The following is a 7,466-nucleotide window of genomic DNA, read 5'->3' as shown; positions in this document are numbered from 1 at the left end:
TGCAGCAAAGCCCAACCCAGCCTCCTGCTTTATTCTGTGGCGAGATTAAAAAAATCTTGGAATTTTTAATCAAATTGTTTACTGAACATTCCACACATCTCTTGGTCACAGCCTGAGGACCAGGCTGGGTGCTGGAGCTGTTCTCATTCCTCACCAAGCCAGGCCTGGGATGGGTGGAAATCCTGCCCTGAGCATTCCTTACCAGAGCTGGGGATGCTGTGGGACAGCTCTGGGACCCCTGAGCAGGGTCCTCGCACCAAAACCCCTTTACCTGGGGCTGCCCACACCTGGAATGCTGGCAATGCTCTTGGTTTCCAAACCAGAGGAGGGTTCCTCAGTGTGATCCCACTAAACCCTGCTAAAACCCCTCCTCCACCTCCTTCAAAGGTTCTGATTCTCCCTCTAATTAAATTCCTGCTAATAAGGGGGAATGCTCCTGGCTGTTGAGTGGCTGCAGCAGAGTAAATCAGTCCTGGGCCTCTTGCTTTAATTGACTTTGATAATAGAGCTGCAGTAGCTCAAATATGGTCAGGATGTGTCTGGCAGACACGGGGCTGGTTTCAGTGTGGGTTCACACCTGGTCTAACTGAGCCTGGCTCTAACCAAGCCAGCCCATCTCCTGCCTGGGGCAGAGCTTTCTCTCCAGGGCTCAGCATTCCAGCATCCCAGTTCCCTGTGAGAGCCTCCAAATCCCTGATAAACATGATCAAATGTGTGGGTTTATTGTGAGCTCCAAGCCAGGCCAGGCTGAACTCGAGACAGGACGGGGGCTTGGGTTTCTGGAATGCCACAGGGCTCAGCCAACACAAACTGAGCCCAGCCTGGCCCAGGCCCAGGCTGCTCACGAGCCCCACCATGGCCCTGCCAGTGCTGGGCTTGAGACTGAGAACAGACCCTTTAAAATGCCTCTGTTATTCTGGGTTGGCTTCTCCAAGCTGATTTACTGATGTGCCCCCAGCCCAGGCTGTGACCCAGCTCACACCAAGATCTCAGCACTGCTCCAAGCTGGGTTTTGGTCAGTGCACGAGAGAAAGAAGCAGCAGATCTGTGGAAGATTGAGCTGAGGATTGAGCTGAGGGTCTCAGCACTGGCAGCACAGATAAATGAGAGGGTCTTGACTGAACCAACACCATCTCCTGGAGTCTGAGATGTTCCTGGGATGGTCGTTAAATTCCCTGGCTGCCTGTGGCTGTTTCCACCCAGCAAAAGCTCCAATGGAAAAGGGGATTTTGTGGAACATTCCTGCCAATGGAAGTAATTTACAGTGATTTTGGATGGGCTTGGAGCAACCTGGGGTAGTGGAAGGTGACCCTACCCATGGCAGGAGGTGGCACTGGATGGGTTTTAAGATCCTTTTCAGCCTGAACTATCCCAGGATTCTGGGATTCTCTGATTCCTGGGGCTTCTGTGCCTTGCCTTGATCCATCAGGTGTTTGGAGTTGTTCACCTTGGAGAAAAGGAGCTGTCCTCACAGTGACCACATTTACAGCTGATAAAACTTATCCTGCTGCTCTTTCATAGAATCATCAAGTCATGGAATATCCTCATCTGGAAGGACCCACAGGATCATGGATCCAACCCAGCCCCCCAGCAATCCCCCTGCCCATCCCTGGAGCTCTGGCAGTGCCCATTCCCTGGGGAGCCTGGGCAGTGCCAGCACCTCTGGGGGAGGGAAGAACCTTTCCCTGAGCTCAGCCTGAGCTGCCCTGGCCCAGCTCCAGCCCTGCCCTGGGTCTGTCCCAGGGAGCAGAGATCAGAGCTGCAGACCCCTGAGCTCTCTGCTCCAGCTGCACACTCCAAATGCCCCCAGATGCTCCTCCAGATCCTTCCACATCTCCATGTCCCTTCTTGGGTGCTCTCTAACAGCTTTAGTCCTTTTTTTCTATCCTCATACCCAAAACAGCACAAAGCTCTCGAGCCATCCCAGCCATTTCTGGCACAGAAACAACCTCAGGGACTCCTGGGCCAGGCCAGGGCTGAGGACTTGCACAGGTGGAGAAATCCAGGCAGGGATGGAGGAGCAGAGCCTTGCAGGTGGTCAGCAGGAGAGGCAGGAACTGTGCCCAGGAGGCAGCTCAGTCCCAGGGGAAGGTGTGGGCACAGGGAACAAACAAAAATGATCCCTGTGAAATAAGTGTGACCTGTAAAACACACAAACAAGGCCCAGCCATAAACAGCATTTGCTATTTCCAGCAGCAGCCCCAGGGATATTTGCCAGCTCTGTGCAGCTGGAAGGATAAACAGAAATTCCTTTGATCCTGACTGGGTGCAGGGGTTATTTTCAAAGCCACTCCTGCCTCCCCAGCCTTTCCCTTGCGTTGTTTGTTGGATGCTTTGCTCTGCCCTCACTGCTGTAATTCCACATTCCAGGGTGGGAAATGGGGATGCAGGAGCATCCCTCCACCCCTCAAACTGAAATAGAAACATTATGGGGGCAAACCACAAGAATTGGAGCTTTTGTCATCATTTCTCTGCAGGGTGAAAAGTGGAGCTTGGAATCCAGTTTGGAACACTCACCTGGAACATCAAAGGAAGCCAGAAATAGGCAGAAATTACAGAACATTTTGTAAAACCTTGGAGCTTTCTGGAGGTGGGAGGGCAGCAGAGCTGTGTTTACTACAACTCCTGAGTTTGTTTAGAATGAAATAAAAACCAACAGCAAACAATTCAGGGTTTGGCTGCTGCTCCCTTCCCAGCCTTTTTATTCTGCTTCACCTGTGGGACTCAGGCACCTTCCAGATCCCTTTGGAGAAAAATTTCTACAAAATTCTACAAAAAATAATGAAAAATTCAGTATTTAACTCAGGGCATTGTTAAGGTTGGAAAAAACCTTTAAGATCCTCATGTCCAGCCATGGTCACAATTAAACCATGGCCTAAAGTGCCCAATCCACACATGTTTTGAGCACTTCTAAGGATTTGACTCCACCACTGCCCTGAGCAGCCTGTGCCAGTTCCTGATCACCCTTTCCATTATGAAATTTTTCCTAATATCAATTCCAACCTTCCCCTGGCCCAACTTGAGGTGATTTCCTTATCCTGCCTTCTGCTGGAGGTCCACTGGAAGTTTGGGAACATCTTGAGATCCCTGATTTCCTTTTTTCCCAACAGAAAACCTTCCCATTTTTCTGAGTCATTTCCATGGCAGTGACTCAGGGACTGCCGCTGCATTTTGATTTTAATACTTGGGCTCGCTGCAGGGTGAAATTTATGGTGAGATATTAAATGCAATCAGGGGGTGTTTATTGGAAATATGGAAATCCAAAGCTAAAATGCAGTTTTGAATAAAACTCCATCAGAACGAATGGCATGAGTGTGATGTCACCTCTAAACCAGAACTGTCAGTCTCATGGAAAACCCAGTGTTGTTTTTCCTGGCTTTTCCCAGCTGATCAGCATTCCTGGGAAGGGCTGGTGTCCTGGTTTGGAGGACAGGTGTCTGCCAATAAAGGCAGGAGCTTCTCTTTGAAATGGAGAATGTAAACCCCCTCCCTCCAAATTATTATTATAATTTTAAAATTAAGGGGCTCTCATGCAAAGATATGGGAATTAGGAATAACAGTTCTTTACTAGGAAAATTCAAATAGAAATGCAGGATTACAAAGAACAATCCCAAACCCTGCCAGAGTCAGAATCCAAGCTGACACCTGTCAGTCAGTCAGGGTGGTGGCACAGTCCCATTCAATGGTGGCTGCATCCTCCTGCAGGGGCAGATGTGGTTCAGCTGGAGCAGTGCTCCTGGAGAAGGTGCAGTTTCCTCTGAAGCTCCAGGGATGATGTGGAAAGGTCTGGCTTTCCTCTGGAATCCAGTGGAAAGAAGGTGCCTTGGTGTCCAAAATCTCAGTTTTTCTCTGGGTAGGAAAGGCTTGGCTCCTGCCCTGGCTGGAGCATCTCCCAGTGGGATGATGGAATTTTATCAGTCATGCACTGGGACTCAGTGGCCATGAACAGGAGATATCTCCTGGAGGGAGGATGGGCTGTGGGAAGATAAAGATGATTGCCCAGCTGGTTTAAAGATGGCCCATTAGCAGATAATGTGTGCCAGGAGATCAGGGGCACTGCCACACCCGGGTCAGCAGATGGGGACAGAATTCACATTGCTGGACACATCCTGTACTGCAACCCAAGACAGCTGGGATGGAGGAAGATCTGTATTTGCATCGTTTATTCCATCAGAGTTGTTTGTGTGATGACAAATGAGGAGTTTCCACCTCTCCCAGCTTTAATTTTGTTTTAATGTTTTCATTTTAGCACTTTCAGGACTTATCCTTAAGATGGGCTTTGCTTTCCCTGCCCCAAGACTGGCAGATTTGGCACTTTAAAAGTGAAGGCATCCAGCAGTGTGGAATTCTGTCACAGGGAATTGGCAAACCGGGGATTTGCAAAACAGCAAATTTGTCTGAAAACAACGGAGGATCCAAAGGAGAACAAGAACAATGGGGAAACCATAAGGAATTTGGGGAACCTTGCAGAGCTCTGAAGGAAAACCAAAGTTCTCTCCTGCCTGGGTGCAGATGATGATTCCCAGTTGTCCGTGCTGGGGAAGGCAAGTGTTGGAAAAATTACAGAATTCCTCAGGCTGGAAAGGAGCTCTGGGATCACCAAGTCCTTCTGTCACCTAGCACCACCATGGTCCCCCAAGGGTCACCTCCACACCCTCCTAGGGTATTCCAGGGATGGGGACTCCACTCCTTCCTTGATTCCACCTGAGCCAATGCTTCATGACCCTTTTCCCAACAAAATGTTCCCAATATCCACCCTGAGCCTCCCCTGCCCAGCCTGAGCTGTTCCCTCTGCTCCTGTCCCTGTCCCTGTTCCCACAGCCCGACCCCCCCGGCTGTCCCCTCCTGTCAGGGAGTTGTGCAGAGCCACAAGGGCCCCTGAGCCTCCTTTGCTCCAGGCTGAGCCCCTTCCCAGCTCCCTCAGCCTCTCCTGGGGCTCCAGACTCTATTCCCTGCCCTGTACACACTCCATCCCCTCTATGTCCTTCTTTTCCAAAATTGCCCCCAAAATTCCAGGTGTGACCTCACCAATGCCCAGCATAGGTGACTCTGAACATTTTGCCTTCAGCAGCAACAAGGTGGGACCAAAATTTTCTGGTTCTCCATCAGTGGAAGGAAAGTGAGGTGTTTTAAAGCAGCCCTTTTGGAGTGGGGACCCATGGATTTGGGGGTGTTGAAGGAAAGGCTCCCTGTGCCAGGACACGTGAAGGCCACAACTGCAGCAGGGCCACGCTGGGGCCAGCACGGGCCACTCACAGTTCCTGTTTACCTTGCAGGCAGGCTGGGGAAGAGCTCAAAAATGCATATTTTCCTCCTGAAATATTGACTCCAGTGTTCTCCTTCTCGGGGGCCTGGGGAGAAATGATGTTTCATATTTTAAAAATAAACACTGCTTTTCCAGAGGCATCAATGCAGCCCCAGAGCTCCCAGCACACCTTTGCCTCTCGCCCTCGTTTCAAGGCTTTAATGCTGCTTGTGTGCCACAAGCTCTGCTGGTGAAAATATCCACCTGAAATGTATTTATCTTTGCTAATTAACAGCAGAATGACACAGAGCAACTTTATATTTCCCCCTCAAGAACAGCCATAGAGGCTTCATTTACGGAGGGCTCTGAATGATCCCCATTCATGGGGAGCAAGTGCTGTCTGCACCAAGAGATCCTTGTGTGCAGGGCAGGAAAACAGGAGAAACTCCAGCCCAGATGGGTCCAGGGCAAAATATCCCAAATTTCAGGCTTTTATTTCACTCTGGGCCCTGACAGTCATCAATGGATGGGGCAGTTTTATGTATTTGGGGAGGAACCTCTGTGTGTGAACATGGGAGGTGATTGATGAATTTGCACTGCCCTAAACCCACGATTTTATAAATATATCCATGAAAGCATCCACAGAGGAAGGGAAGGGTATGGAAGGGACCTTAAATCCCATCTCATCCTACCCCTGCCACGGCAGGGACACCTCCCACTGTCCCAGCTGCTCCCATGTCCAGCCTGGCCTTGGGCACTGCCAGGGATCCAGGGGCAGCCACAGCTGCTCTGGCAATTCCATCCCAGCCCTGCCCACCCTGCCAGGGAACAATTCCATCACAACATCCCATCTAATTCTACTCTTTCAGTCTGAAGCCATTCCCTGTGTCCATGCCTTGTCCAAAGCCTTTCTCCATCTTTCCTGCAGCTCCTTCAGGCACTGGGAGGTCTCAGTGAGGTCACCCCAATCCTTCTCCTCTCCAGCTGAGCCATCCCAATCCTGCCAGCCTTTCCTCGTGGCAGAGCTGCCCCATCCCTCACCTGGAGCATTTCCTCCTCCTGACAGAAAATCCCCAGAGCTGTCAGCTCCAGAGCTGGCTGGAAGCCTGGCATGGACACTGTGGGAAGACAGTGGGACAAATCCATGCTGATTTTGCATGAGAACATCGGCAGATTTTGATATTTTAATGAACAATTTTAATGTTAAAGAGTTAAGAGGAGCCTGGGAGCTTCACTGAGGACAGGTCCTTTTTTCCCCCTCATCAAAGAGCCTTTCTCCCCAGGAGCTCCCAGGCTGCTGAAGAGCTTTTGGAGGGAAGAGAGACTCTGGCTAAGGGAAGGGAAAGTGGGCTTTGAGTTAAAGGTGCTTTGCATGGCCCTGCACTCACACAATGCTGATTAAATGGATGAGGGATCCAAGGATGTGCTGCTGGAAAAGGTGAGCAGAACCTAATCCATGCGAGGAGAAGGGCTTTAATCAGGTGACAGCAGTGTAAAACAGTCGTTAAAAAAACAGGAAAAGATGCGCTGCTTTGTGACAAAGCCGTCATTAAATCTCTCTTTTCCCGCTACGAAATCTCCCTGCTGCTCCTCCACAAAGGAAATATCGATGTCGACTCATTTGCAGCACCCTCGGCCTCGGTGGCTCACTGAGACTTTTGGGTTTTCTGGCAGGAGCTGCATCTCCCTCGTGTGTACGGAGCTGAACGCTGCACCGCCACCTCAGTCACACCCCTGTCTGTCTGTCCGTCTGTCTGTCTGTCTGTCTGTCCGTCCCCAGCCGCTCTGTGCATCTCCTCGTCGTTCTGGAGCCCTGCCTCCCCTCCCCGCCCTGCTCACATGGTTCAGCCTGTTCCCTGCAGGAAAATTCTGCACTCCGGGTTTCCAGCCGGGCTCCCCAGCCCTCCTCTGCCTTCCTGCGCCTTGGCACAGGTGGGGACAGCGAGGCGACCCGTGGGACACTGGCGCTGTCCCCTCCTGGGCTCTGCCAGGGGAAGGACACCAACCCGGTACACAAAATCCCTTTTCTTTCCTGAGCCTCTCTCCGCTGCTGCTCCGAGCAAAATCCGGATCCCACAGGGCTTCCCATCGCTGCCCTTGGCACAGCGGGGATCGACAGGGACCCGTGTGACACTGGCGCTGTCCCCTCCTGGGGCTGGACTGGGATCCGTGTGACTCTGCTCTGTCTCCTCCTGGGCTCTGCCAGGGGAAGGACACGAGT

The sequence above is a fragment of the Erithacus rubecula genome (assembly GCF_903797595.1).
Source record: "Erithacus rubecula genome assembly, chromosome: 23".
NCBI classification, from domain to species: Eukaryota; Metazoa; Chordata; class Aves; order Passeriformes; family Muscicapidae; genus Erithacus; species Erithacus rubecula.
The sequence above is the reverse complement of the archived record's forward strand: the minus strand, read 5'-3'. Positions refer to the sequence as shown.